This window comes from Saccostrea echinata, unplaced genomic scaffold, assembly GCF_033153115.1.
Source record: "Saccostrea echinata isolate AGI-Se365-2 ecotype Australia unplaced genomic scaffold, CSIRO_AGI_Sech_v1 ptg000036l, whole genome shotgun sequence".
Lineage (NCBI taxonomy): Eukaryota > Metazoa > Mollusca > Bivalvia > Ostreida > Ostreidae > Saccostrea > Saccostrea echinata.
Window position 1 is genome coordinate 4858316 of NW_026889785.1, and position 14185 is coordinate 4872500.

At 32.2% G+C, this 14185-nt stretch overlaps 1 long non-coding RNA gene across 1 annotated transcript; it reads left to right on the forward strand.

Moving 5' to 3' along the window:
• Nucleotides 1–10775: 10775 nt before the first annotated feature.
• LOC133200061 (uncharacterized) lies at nucleotides 10776–12192 on the forward strand. Its single transcript, XR_009722882.1, has 3 exons — nucleotides 10776–10805; nucleotides 11180–11359; nucleotides 11602–12192. It is a non-coding gene; the product is annotated as an uncharacterized LOC133200061 (long non-coding RNA).
• Nucleotides 12193–14185: the final 1993 nt, after the last annotated feature.

Genomic DNA, 14185 nt, shown 5'->3' on the forward strand with positions numbered 1-14185 from the left:
ATGAATCACTCAATTAACCTATTGCCATCTATGTTAGTATATGGTGTGTTAACAAACATTTTCGACTCTCCTCTGAAACAATTGATCACTGAAAATTAACGAATAAAAAATACACAGAAAATTAAAGCTATCATATACTTTTTTTTCTGTTAATAATTTTTTTTCTTTTGGACTCATTCTTGTCGGAATGTTTCAAGATGCTAAATATATTTTTTGCAGCTGATTTGATGCATTGCGTCAATTTAAATTGTTATATAATGAATTGGGTTCTCTATTCACTGCAGTTTTATTCCAATGTCATATTAAAGTCAATTGAGACATGGAATTGACAACCAGGAAACAGAATGCTATTTCTTTGGTAACAATATCAAATTATTTTGGGGTAGATGAAGGGAAAAAGCCGAATGTTTTGTGTGCGATTAGGATGTTATTTAATGCATGGAAGCCTGTGTTCAGTTTGTGTGTTGTAATGTCTTTTCAGAAGGCTGTCATTAAAAATAAGTCAACACTTATTAAAGAGTTCTTCTGATTATAGTGAATTGTTTTGTTGGTTTGATAATAATGATGTAAAATGGTATGTCCCCAGCATTTCATTATAAATGTGTTTTACTGTACTGTTATGAACCTTTGTAAATATCAGAAATGGAAAAATAAAACATTAAAATGTTCAAACCAAATCATGACAATGTCCAATTGAATTTGATTTAAAATAGCTCAGTGTCTAGTGCATTTCTGTTGTTGTTGGTATGTATTAACAGAGTTAATTGGTCTATTACTTGTAAATTATTTAGGCTCCCTACTTCAACATATTTGATTTTGAAAAAAAATTCTTCTTAAACACCAGTGTTTAGAAATTCGCTTCTTGGATCAAAATGAGAAAAGGATCCAACGATTGTTCAATGGAGTGGATGCTTCTATGATATTGAGAGTTGAGAAAGATTCTTCGATGGACAATTGGATGCAGAGTGTGGAAAACAAGTTCAAGACATCATTCACAATGGTACCTATGAGGTTGGAGGATAAAACGTACACAGAGTTACCACGGGACCTTAAGTACCAAGAATTAAAGAAGCGTTCAAAGGGGAAGAGAAAGTACCATGGATTTTACGTTAAAATATATGCAAGTAAGTGTGTGTGTGTGTGTGTCCATAAATGCTAAATTTATAAATTATCAATTGTTTTTTTTAGTAGAGCCCTCTGAATTTTTTAGAAACGCTTGTTTTAATTAAGATTTTGTATGTGGATGCCCAGTAAAATGTAAGAATTTGGGTTTAATATTTGGGGCATCATTAATTATTATTTGTGGATGGACGAAACAAGTCAATACTTTTAAGTTTCAAACAATTGAATTACAGCACGAGGAAATATTGTAAAAAATGTCAAAAAAGTAAGATTTGTTATTTTGTTCCACTTGATTGATTTTGGTTTGTTTTAACTTTGAAATGAAAATTTTTCTGAACAAAGGTGGTCTGTCGTGCTGATGTATTCAGTATTAAACTTTGAAAATTAATCATGATATCAATTATTCTCAGATGAGAGTTAATAGCTATAAAGTTGATATTTTCTCTATGTTCTGGGGGGATCAAACCTTAATATCTCCCAAACTTTCAAGCAGTAAATTGTTATTATACCAAACAACCTATTACTAAGTTAAGAACTGCGAACGATAGTATTGTTCTCCTGCCTACATCCAAGTCAATTTTCAAAAGTTAACACATTTGAATGATTTTTCAAATCTATAGAGATATTTATATGAATTTTCATAAAACGTTACTTCTTTGGGAAAACAAAGAGAGATAACTCTATAATTTTGGGAAAACTTGTGTTTTTCACTATAGAAATCAACGGAAAATGGAAAATATTTTCAAAACATCTCCCCCCCCCCCCATGAAACAAAAATTCCTTTTTACAGGTGATATGGACTGTCATTTCACAAATTTGTACCGAAGCTTTTTGTGTTTCAGCGGGGGGGGGGGGCATATGTTTACAGACAAAAAACAACAAAAATGCTTATTTTTTCACCAATTTCAAAGGGGTTTACAGCTAAAACATTTTATTTTATCAATAAAATATGTTTAATTTTATATGAGTAAAACATAAGAAAAGATTTAAGGAACATTTATTCATATCCAAGTATATTTTAAAATGTGTTCATGCTTAAGAGTCCGATTTTAGTGAAAAATATCGTCTACCCCCTTACTTAAAGAGCTGGAATTAGGGGTAATTAACTATTTAACACTGGTATTAATATCATCAGTCAATTACCATTGAACTGTTCTTTGCATTCAACAAAGATTTTACGGCCAAATTGTCATTAATATTGAATTAAATGGGTGTAAAATGTAGGCGGGAATCGAGAGTTAGCGTGCGTAGTTCTTTAAACAGAATATTTCATTTTCCTAATACTGTAGATCACTTAATTTTCGCAACAGCTTATTTTGGCGAGATAGTAATTGACACTTTATTAGTGAGACAAAGTTTTCACGAATTGTGGTTAGTGCTCTATATAATCTTAAAGAATACTAATATATGCGAAAATGAAATTTTTGTGAGCACTCTGTCTAGTATTATTACGCCAAAACGAAGTTCCCGCAAATAAAAAGTGATTTACAGTAGTTTTCCAACCCTACTAAGGTAAAAACACAGTGAATGTTTACCTTTTTATGTTAATTTGTCCTTTTCTTTCATCATTTGAATTTATTGCTGACTTTGTTTTCTGATATAAGGATTTTGGATATTCAAAGATTTTAGATTCATTCTTTTGTTTACATCAAATGATGGTCACATGTGACTTACAAAGAGTGGAATATGATATTTATTCCTTGGGAGACTTGGTGTTTTATTCACCCTGTCACATGACTGTCTAGACTGATAAAATGATGCATTATGAAAGATTTTTCTTGTTTTATGAACATTATAAATTATCAGCATATAAGAGCTAGGGAAGGAAGGAGTTTCCTATGTAGAGCTAGAATACCAGAAATACATTTTAAGTAAAAATCATTGAAACCTTGTTGTAAAACTGTAATAACAATTAAGCTTTGGATACTGATGTACATTGTTCATTTCAGTTATGTTACAGTATACAGATATCATTAGTCACAATTTTGAATAGAATGCTTTGGTTGGATGTCTAAATTTTAATATATTTTTCAATCTTGCAATTTTGTTGTATTTTCTAAAGGGTCCAAGCATTGAATCAGATAATGTGTTGTCAGGAAGCGGGGTAAATGTAAGTACCTTAATAATACATATGATATGGTAGATATCTTCATATGATACTTTATACAGTATACAGTTTTAATTTCAGTGGTTTCTAAATTTGCATGACATGTATATTAATTGTCTTCCTTACAATGACACATAAATTTTGTGAACCTCATAAAGTTCCATCATGTAAAGAAATACTGTACCTTTAGCTGAAAATTATACATACAAATTCATAAGACTGGTTGGCTCTGTCAGTAAATATATTGAAAGTGCCCGCTTTGCCCACGGTTTATTTCCGATAACCATACAGCATATGATAGATGCATACAATCCATACAGCAAATGATAGGTATAGATCTCTATAATTCAGATGCATTACAAGAAAAAAAAGTCTTACAAATAATATGATTAATTTTACAGGTTCTCATATAATCATCTGTTTCACTGAAATAATTAGGAAATGATGTTTTTCTTTAAACTTCTAACCGAGAAGTGGTGTGTGTGTATGTGCATTGGACTTATTTTGATGTCCAACTGCCTGACAGTAACCAGTAACCAGATAAATTGTAAAATAAATATCAAGTAATCATCATACAGTATCTCTCCTTGGATGATTATGATTTATTCTTCAATTTTTTTAACAGAAGCCAAAAAGTCAGCGCATTGTCCTCTCTGACTCGGAAGACGAGTTTGAAGACCCTGTAAGTTTAGCACAAGTAATAATTGGTTTAAGGAATTCTTAGAGAATATTTATCAATCATATGCAAGAAATTGCTTGAAAAATAACTTTTTTATTTGCACATATCATTTTACACACAATCTACATATAATTTACAGAAATGATTATTCTTATAGGAAAAGAAATTGAAGACAGAAACCCCTAAAACAAGTACACCTGTTTGTACACCATCCAAAGTGGTAATTTGATAATTTTCTCTTGGATAGCAAGATTACAGTTTTATTTTAACTGCACTATATAAACAAATGTAGATGATATTTGGTGGTTATGAGGTAATGGACAAACAATCAGTATATACATGAATTATTGTAAAATGCATTGTATTTAGCCCTTTAGGCTTTGTCAGATTGTTACAACTGGTGAACTATGCAAGTTTTAATCTATATGAGACTATGAGTTGCCCATTTCAGATTGAATTTTGAATTTCATATTTTACAATAGGTACATGTAGCAGCTATTGACGAAGATCTACCCATGCTTCATTCTCCTTCAAAGGTAACAAAGTGTTTTTTTTTTTACAATTATATAAGTCCATATTAAAGTAATGTACAATTGGACAGGTTTTACTTGTGTTTATTTAATTGATGCATTTTATGTTATCCCTATTAAGTTTCCATGGTGCTTAGAAAATTGCAAAAAGGGAGATAATTCTTTTTTTTTCAGATAAATTGAGACTTAGAAATATTTAAAAAATTATATTTTATTCACAGATCTGCCACACAAATACTTAATGATATATTCTCACTAACAGATATATATTTACTCCTTTGTTTGCAGAAAGAGAAGAGAACATCCAGCCCTGGACAATCATCAGTAAGATTACAAAACTCACTGAATTTGTTTTGTTTTAACAATTCCCACCCAACACACTCCCCATAGTTTGAGTCAATTTTCAAGCAAATTTTTTTATTCCTTTATTTTTTGGTAAGCTTACAGGGAATAACTGGAAATTTAAAAAGGCCAAGTATAAATTTAATGGGTATGATTTTCAACAGATTTCAACAGGTTTGATTTTCATGTACTCTGACGGTGAAATAAAGTTGCATCCTCTGAAGTGTATTTGTATTTAAAACAAAATTAACATTACTTGTAATGTTCTGTATTACAAACTTTGGTTCTAAGATATTGTTAGGTTTAAAAAAAACACCTAAGAATGCCATTTTCAAGTATTGTACATAATCGCTTGTATTTTCAAAATGATAGTAAATGTGTTACCAAAAAATTTGTCAACAAAGCAAAAAAAAAAAAAATCTATTTGTGAAAAGGTTGATCTCTTTACAATACCATTCTGATATACCATTATATACCAGAGTATGCCAAATTGGGGAATTGAAATTTTGAACTTTTATACGATCCTTGGAATAAGCCAGTTGTTTATGTTTTAAAAATAAAATAACATCACTTTGATGACTTTTCACAATAGCTTTCACAATTATATAACATACCATTGATAATGGATCTACAAAATACATTTGCAGATTGAGAAAGACAGTGAAGAGCTGCCAGATATTCCTTTACCTATGACATTAAAGGTACATGTAATGTAATGTAATATAATGTAATTTAATGTAATGTAGTGTAATGTAATGTACTGTAATGTAATGTAATGTTGATTTACTTGACAATTTTAGGATACAGATGCATCTATATGTACAGATGATGAAGACTGGACATCAAATCTTGAAAATAAGGTATTGATTTCTGAAATTTGCAGGTTAAACATCAAGAGCTTGAACTACATATACATGTATCTATTTATTTATTTTTGACACAAAAAAGTCTTTGATGACAAGAAATTGCTACATAGAATAACCAGTGTTAGTGTATTTTTTAAAAACATTCCTTTCCTTCATTTGAGGCTTGAATTTCATATATATACCTAATATGTCGTACGATATATAACATAACTTGGGTCAGTTTACATTTTTTCTCACATAGATGAATACTCGACATTCCCTGAAAAAATGTTGAAAAAGTTAAAAAAAAATTTAACCTGAAATGCTACCAGATATGGTATGCAGGCTAAATAAGGTAATCAAAACACAGCAATTGTGCTTTTCATAAATTCATGTTTTCAGCCCTGTGTTATGATCCATGGATTGCAATAAATAATGCAAATTCATTTGTCTCTGGCACTTTACTGTAAGCATGTTTTACTGCAACTGGTCTGTAATGCCCATATGCCTTGGTCTGTCACTCTATGCATACACATCAGGAAAGGGATGATTAATGATTATATACTGAAAATGAATTAATGCTTTGAAATCTGCTCCATGGTATTAATCAGACATTTATGATGAGCAATGGTGCCTCTTTCAAAATTGTGAATTTCATGGCCTCTGGTTTAAAACATGAACCAAATTCAGTTGTTGGAAAGTTATTACATGATACTCAGGTGACCTATAAGGGCCGGGATCATCTTGTTTTTTCTAATATTTATTTGCTTATCTAAAAATTTATGATTTCTTGTGGGTATTTCTTGTATACATTAATGTTTATTCATATATACAGGTGGATGAAGACAATATCCTGAAAGACTTTGAGGAAGTAAGTATCAGTTATTATTTCTCTCTCTCTATGTTTGTGGGACTGTGTGTGTGTCCACAGACAAACACACAAACCACAAAGAAAAATGCAGTGATAGAGCTCCACTTCTGCCCCTGCCTGAGGTTGAACTCTAGATATACATGTAGTTAAAGAATGGAAGGGGGAGGGGGAAGAAGAGTCTCAATAGTTTTTGTTATTTGTTATTTTGTTACATTGATAATTACACTTAAAAGTGCTCTATATTATTGGTAAACAAAATGCTTCTTTTTAGTAATAAACAAGAAAAGGATGTTGTTTTTGGTGTAAAAAATACTTTATAATATTTGGATCAACATTCATTATAAGAATTTTTTTTACTGAAAGGGGGTTCATGTAATGATGAAAACTTGTTGTTTGTCAGACTTTGAAATATTGAATTAAGTCAGTTCACAATGCTGAATGATATTTAGACATCTTAAAAATATAGATTACTTTATTTTTGTCCACTGCTTGAACTGAAAGTGGGGAATTTTAATTTTGGTCTGTCTGTTCTTCTGTATGTATTTCTGTCTGTCTGCAACACTTGTTTCAGAGCGATAACAGGAAAAGCTTTTGACCTTTTGCAGTGAAATAATACACAACAACTCCCTAAGGCCTAAGAGAGATCCCTATTTATTTCATGACCGTAGGAAAGAGGGGGTGGTCCCCCCCCCCCCATTTAAATTTGCCACTTGTAGAATACTATAGAGAACATAGCTACTATATGCCTGTGCCCCCTCAATAATAACATCTGATGCCCCGCCTTTTTTTTAGCTCACCTCGACGAAGTCGAGATGAGCTTATGTTATACCCCCGGTGTCGGCGTTAGCATCGGCGTCCCGGTTAAAGTTTTAGGAGCAAGTCTATTCCCAAGTAACTATAAGCCCTACCTGGACCAAACTTGCATGGATGATGCATCTAGGGATGGACACTGTCACACTTGCTTCGGATGCTGGATCTGATCTACATTTTCCAGATGAGTGACCAGGTTAAAGTTTTTGGAGCAGGTTCATTCCCAAGTAACTATAAGCCATACCTGGACCAACTTGCATGGTTGATGTATCTAGGGATGGGCACTACCAGACTTGCTTCAGATGCTGGATCTGACCTACATTTTCCAAATGAGTAACCATGACAATGTGTTTGGAGTAGCTCTATAATTATATAGGCTGTTATGATTTAACTTACATAGATGGTGCATTCCAGACTTGCTTCAGATGTAGGAAATGAAAGTCTGACATTTTCTTGATTTGTGAAAAGCTTAAAGTTTTTGGAACAGGTCAATTCCCAACGAACTATAAGACCTTCTTACACAGAACTTGCATGAATATTGTTTTCAGGATGCACACTAACTATAAAGAAAATATGATGTGAGATTTGCATAACTTTTACTGATAACATTCGTTGAGGTGAGCTTCGTAATCTTTGATTACCTATGTTTTTTGCTCGTCAAGGAATCTTTGGTAGTTGATAGTGCCCCCCCCCCCCCCAAACTAAAATTGCTTTCTATGGGCCTGTATTTTTAGGTCAAAAGGGAAAAAATCAAGTCATAAATTCATTAATTCTCTCTGTTTTAACACTTTTGTTTTCGCATGAAATCTCAAGAAGCCTTTGAGCTTTCTTTTGCAGTGAAATTTTATACCACAAATCCCTATGGACTAAGGAAAACCCCTATTTATTTTAAGGTCAAATTAAGTCAATGCCGTAATTTTATACATTCTGTGTGTGTGTAAAACTTTCATTTCTGGGCGATATCTCAAGAAGCTTTTGCAATGAAATTTATACCATAACTCCCTTTGGCCCTGGCCCTTTTTAAAGTGTCCCCCCCTCTCCCAATCCACTCATGCTCTTCTCTTTAGCTCACCTGAGCTTGAAAGCACAAGTGAGCTTTTCTGATCACATTTTGTCTGTAGTCCGTCTGTCTCTAAACTACTCGCATTTTCGACTTCTTCTCCAGAACCACTGAGCCAGTTTCAACCAACTTGCCACAGAGCATCCTTGGGTTAAGGGGTTCAAGTTTGTTCAAATGAAGGGCCACGCCCCCTTCCAAGGGGACATAATTAAGATTTATTGAAAAATTAATACCATTTTTTAAAAATCCTTTTTTCAAGAATCACATGGCCAGGAAAGTTGAAACTCCTGTGGAAACATCCTCAGGTAGTGAAGATTCAATTTTGTACAAATTATGACCTCCGGTGGTAGGGCGGGGCCACAATGGACGATCAAAGTTTTACATAGAAAATATATAGGAAAAAAATATTTTACATAGAAATATATAGGAAAAAAGTCTTTAAAAATCTTCTTCTCAAGAAAAGCAAAGCCATGATTGGTCATATTTATATGGAAGCATCCTCAGGTAGTGTAGATTTTATCTTATTCAAACCACGATTCCCGGGGGTAGGGTGGGGCCACAATGAGAGATCAAAGTCTTACATAGGAAAATATAAGAATATCTTTTTTTTCTCAAGAACAGAAAAGCTATGTTTAGTCATATTGATATTGAAGCATCCTCAGGTAGTGTAGATTCAAGTTCAAATGATGACCCCTGGCATAGGAAGGAGCCACAATGGGGGATCAAATTTTTACAAAGGAATATATGGGAATTCTTTTTTTAAAATCTTCTCAAGTACAACAAAGCCATTTGTTATATTGACATGGAAGCATCATCAGGTAGTTTAAAATTCAAGCCCCCCCCCCCTCTAATCTTTTCAATACTGGACTGATTTGTGCTTTTGCCTAACCAAATGTCCTTAGGTGAGCGATGTGTCCCATGGGTATCTTGTTTCATTAAGCTGGGACACAGATTATCTGAATTAGCTTGTCTGTTTTGGAATTAGGTACTCTTTTCATTCCTTCCCTCATCATTGTGTTGATAGAAATTAGATTACCAAAATTCCATTTTTACTCAACCATATGAATGCTGTGTAAGCTTGCATGCATGGACATTTATGAGAGCCTTGTGGAGAATGTTTTCTTGTAGTAAAAACTGCTTCAATTGGATTTTATCCTTAATTCTTACAGATGATGCAGAAAAAAAGAGAAAGGCAGTTGGTAAGCATAGTTGTTTAAGTTTTGTATTGCGTATGTGTCTATCAACGTGGAGGGAATTAAAAATGTAAAGTAATTCTTGTTATTAACACAGTTTCCATGCATTTATGCACACAATAAGATACTTTATGATATCATATTTTAGACAGAGAGGAACATGCATACTTGTGAAGGCATGATTTAAATTAATACTAAAGTTCATATAAATAATACTGTAGGTTCCTCACATTACAAGAGTACTCAATTTCATGATTCTGCCATTTAAATTTGTTTCAAATCATGAGAACATAAAATTGTGAGCACCAAAGTTTTGTTATATGTGAACATGTAATTTCATATAGTTTACAGATAGCAGAAAACTAATCAAAATAATCCCAAGATTTTAAGATCTATGAGGGGTACTTGTGGCATTTTTATGTTGATAATAATTCCCCACCATGAAATGGGAATCTACAGTACAAGTTACTAACATGCTACACGAAAGAAGCTTGTGTGAGATATCAAGGTGAATCCCCTTATATGTTTAGAAAATTGAAGAATTTCTGAAATGCTTTTATTGTATTTTGTGTAAATGGCACACAACATTTTACATATGACAGATTTAATCTTTGTATTCTTTGTTTGTCGGAAACTGTTCTTTAAATAAAAACTGTTTAATTCCATTTAGAATTTCTTACATGATATATATATATATATATATATATATATATATATATATATATATATATATATATATATATATATATATATATATAATATCCTTGAACAGCACTGACTCTTGTTTACTAAAAAAATAACTCCCTGCAACACACGTTCTCTACCCCTTTATATATACATTAGGTTGCTCATCAAGAGCAATGCTCTTATCGAGGTCAATTACATAATAAATACATGTATATTGGTCGCTCACAATTTGTACTATCATCCTACTTAACAATTTTACATAAGGCACTAAATGAAATAACTAAAACAAAAAATATTTCAAATATAAAACGATTTTGCAACTATACATGCTGTAGAATTACTGTTCTGGACAAAATTATTTTTATTAGTTTTGTTTATCTAGCTTAAAATGAAATATACATATTTGAAATAAACATGAGTTTATTTTTTCAAGTTTGCAGAGAGCACCTTCATCGACTTCCCGACGAAAGAGGATGTCAGAAAAAATCTGTGTGTTGTTTACGAATGTCATGGATGTCTTGCGATAAATCGACCGTTTAAATATGGTGACACAGTCAAGGTATGTTAATTAGAGGAGGAGTGTATCAAGGAGATACAACTTTGTTAAACACTTAAGAGTAACAAATTTAAAGTAAATTGTATGCAATACATGTAGCTACCATACAAGATGCATGTATTGTAAACATAATTTTTATTTTCATATACATTAAATTAGGTATATGTGCAGGTACTGAAGAACCTAATTTTATGTGTTACTTAAATTGCTCCAAGTATAAATCATATACCCTGTGTGCCAGCATTTCATGTGCTGATTTGAATTAAAATTCAATAACTTGCATGATTTCTTGTACTTTGGTATTTAATTTATATTAAATTAAGCACATGAATAAATACAAGTTATAAACACCTAATTATGTCATTATTATTTCTTAGAGTGTATATAGCTGGATTATACAACAAATGGATCCAGAAATTCTTCCCCCGGTGTTCCATTTAGAGTGCTCATCCCCAACCAGTTGCCAGAACAAAGGATGCCCCCATATATATGAATTGGGCAACAGCTATAAAGTTAAGGTAGAGGAGTTGCCGGATGTCTTATACCTTCGTGAAGGGGTAGGTATTTCATGTACCATCTCTGAAGATGCAAAGAATTGTAATTGCATGGATGTCATAAAGTCAGTCTCTGTATTAAGCAGTTAACTGTAGTTAGAAGTAGATTCATTCAATTAGCTAAATTCACTCCAAAACCACCAAGAATTATTTCTGAGTAGGCAAAAATTTAATGGCATAAAAAAATGAATACTGAAATATGTCGAAAGAAATACATTGAGAAAAAATTATTTTCACCTTTTCAGTGTTTTGCTGTAAATGATACCTTTACTGGTCTTGGGGATGTCCTGATTTAGCCAGTCAGCAGCTTTCAGGAATTTTGTGGCGGCCTTCTTTGCTTTACTTTTTGTAATCATTAGTTTTTTAGTATTGTAACTGGAGTTTTTTTCGGGGGCGGTAATGTGGCCACTCCAATTACACTACATTTATATAATATGAAATACTGAAATACTTTTTGTATTTGTTAGTTTTTTTAGTATTGTAACTGGAGTTTTATCGGGGGTGGTAATGTGGCCGCTCCAATTACACTACATTTATATATATGTAATACTGAAATACTTTTTGTATTCGTGAGTTTTTTTAGTATTGTAACTGGATTTTTTTCGGGGGCGGTAATGTGGCCACTCCAATTACACTACATTTATATATATGTAAAACATTTATATATATGTAATACTGAAATACTTTTTGTATTCGTTAGTTTTTTTAGTATTGTAACTGGAGTTTTATCGGGGGCGGTAATGTGGCCACTCCAATTACACTACATTTATATAATATGAAATACTGAAATACTTTTTGTATTCGTTAGTTTTTTTAGTATTGTAACTGGAGTTTTATCGGGGTGGTAATGTGGCCACTCCAATTACACTACATTTATATATATGTAAAACATTTATATATATGTAATACTGAAATACTTTTTGTATTCGTTAGTTTTTTTAGTATTGTAACTGGAGTTTTATCGGGGGCGGTAATGTGGCCGCTCCAATTACACTACATTTATATATATGTAATACTGAAATACTTTTTGTATTCATTAGTTTTCAGTATTGTAACTGGAGAGCTTTATCGGGGCGGTAATGTGGCTGCTCCAATTACACTACATTTATTTACTAGTATATGTAATACTGAAATACTTTTTGTAATCGTAAGTTTTTTAGTATTGCAACTGGAGTTTTTTTATCGGGGGCGGTAATGTGGCCGCTCCAATTACACTACATTTATATACTAGTATATGTAATACTGAAATACTTTTTGTAATCGTTAGTTTTTTAGCATTGTAACTGGAGAGTATTATTGGAGGTAGTAATGTCACAGCTCCAATTTTATCACAATAAACAATTTGATTCAATAAATTCCTTTATGAACAAACATGACTTTGAAAGTGATGATAATATGACTTGTCCACTTTATTTGGTCTCTTACTCTGCAAGTAAAAGCTGCTTTGTGGTATTAATTTCTGCATCCAGCATCTTTACCATAACATGGTTGCTCCTCATGGTCAAAAGGACTACAGTACAACACTGTTACCTTGAACATGCTTACTGGTTCCATGTACAACAAAATCATGTTTACTTCATTTTCAATCTTGTAAGTGAGATGGCATATGGCAAACTATCATTCTTTACATGAAAACTGTAAAGAATCCCAAAGAGTAGTTTTTTAAGGAGTTTGAAATATTTGCATCACAATTTTTAATTTACTGAGAGAAAGTGTCTGTTAAATTTTTGGGAGCAGGTCCCATATGTATTTTATTACAGGTCTGAACTTCACCAAACTTGCAAGGATTGTGCATCTGGGTATACTTATGCACTAAATATACTTGGATGCTGAATCTCAGATGCTGGATGAAGTAAACGTTTTTGGAATAGGTTAAATTTCTTGGAGCAGACATCCTGTGATGGCCATATCATAGTTATTAACTTATTACTGATAGAATTTCTGCTAAACTTGGACAGTTGATGTATCTTGTGATACTTAAAGGTGCTTGGACACAGATTTGAAGTTAATATTTTCTCAAATTTTCTGCATAATTTCATGGCTTGTATGTTGCTAGAGCATTTCATACTAAAATATAATAAAAATATTATTTCATCTCGAATTTATTGAAACTTCAAATTTCTGGACGCGTTTGATTGACACATCCTTGCACTTTCACAAATTGAGTTTTAGTCTTAATACTTAAGAAAAGTGGCAATTTTGTTGTGTATTAATGAAAAATATTAAAACTATAACCCAGAAAAATTCAGAGTAGAAATGTTCGAAAGCAAAACCCACTCACAGTATTGTCAGTCTGTGCTCAGTGGTGTGTGCAGACTTTAACAATTGAACACACCCGGTGAATCGTAAACATTAAGAATAACAGAGCTCGTGCCCTGTTTACAAAAACAGTTTACGTTTCACGGGTGTATTCAATTTGTTAAACTCTGTACACAACACTGAGCACGGGCTGACGATATTAGTGAGGGGGTTTGCTTTCCCATATTTCTACTCTGAATTTTCTGGATTATAGATGTAATGTTTTTCATTAATACACAAAAATAGCTTCTTTTCTTAAATATTAAGGATAAAGATAAAATTTGTGAAAGTGCAATGATGTGTTAATCAAACGCGTCCAGGAATTCATAGTTCCAATAATTTCCAGATAAAAGAAGTTTTTAATTTTCGTGTGAAATGCTATTGCAATATATATGTCGTGATATTATACAGAAAATTTGAGAAAATATTACCTTCAAATCTGTGTCTAAGCACCTTTAAGAATTGACATATTCGGATGCTGAATCTAAGCCAAAGGTGTCAGATGTTGGATGAGGTTAAAGGTTTTTGGAG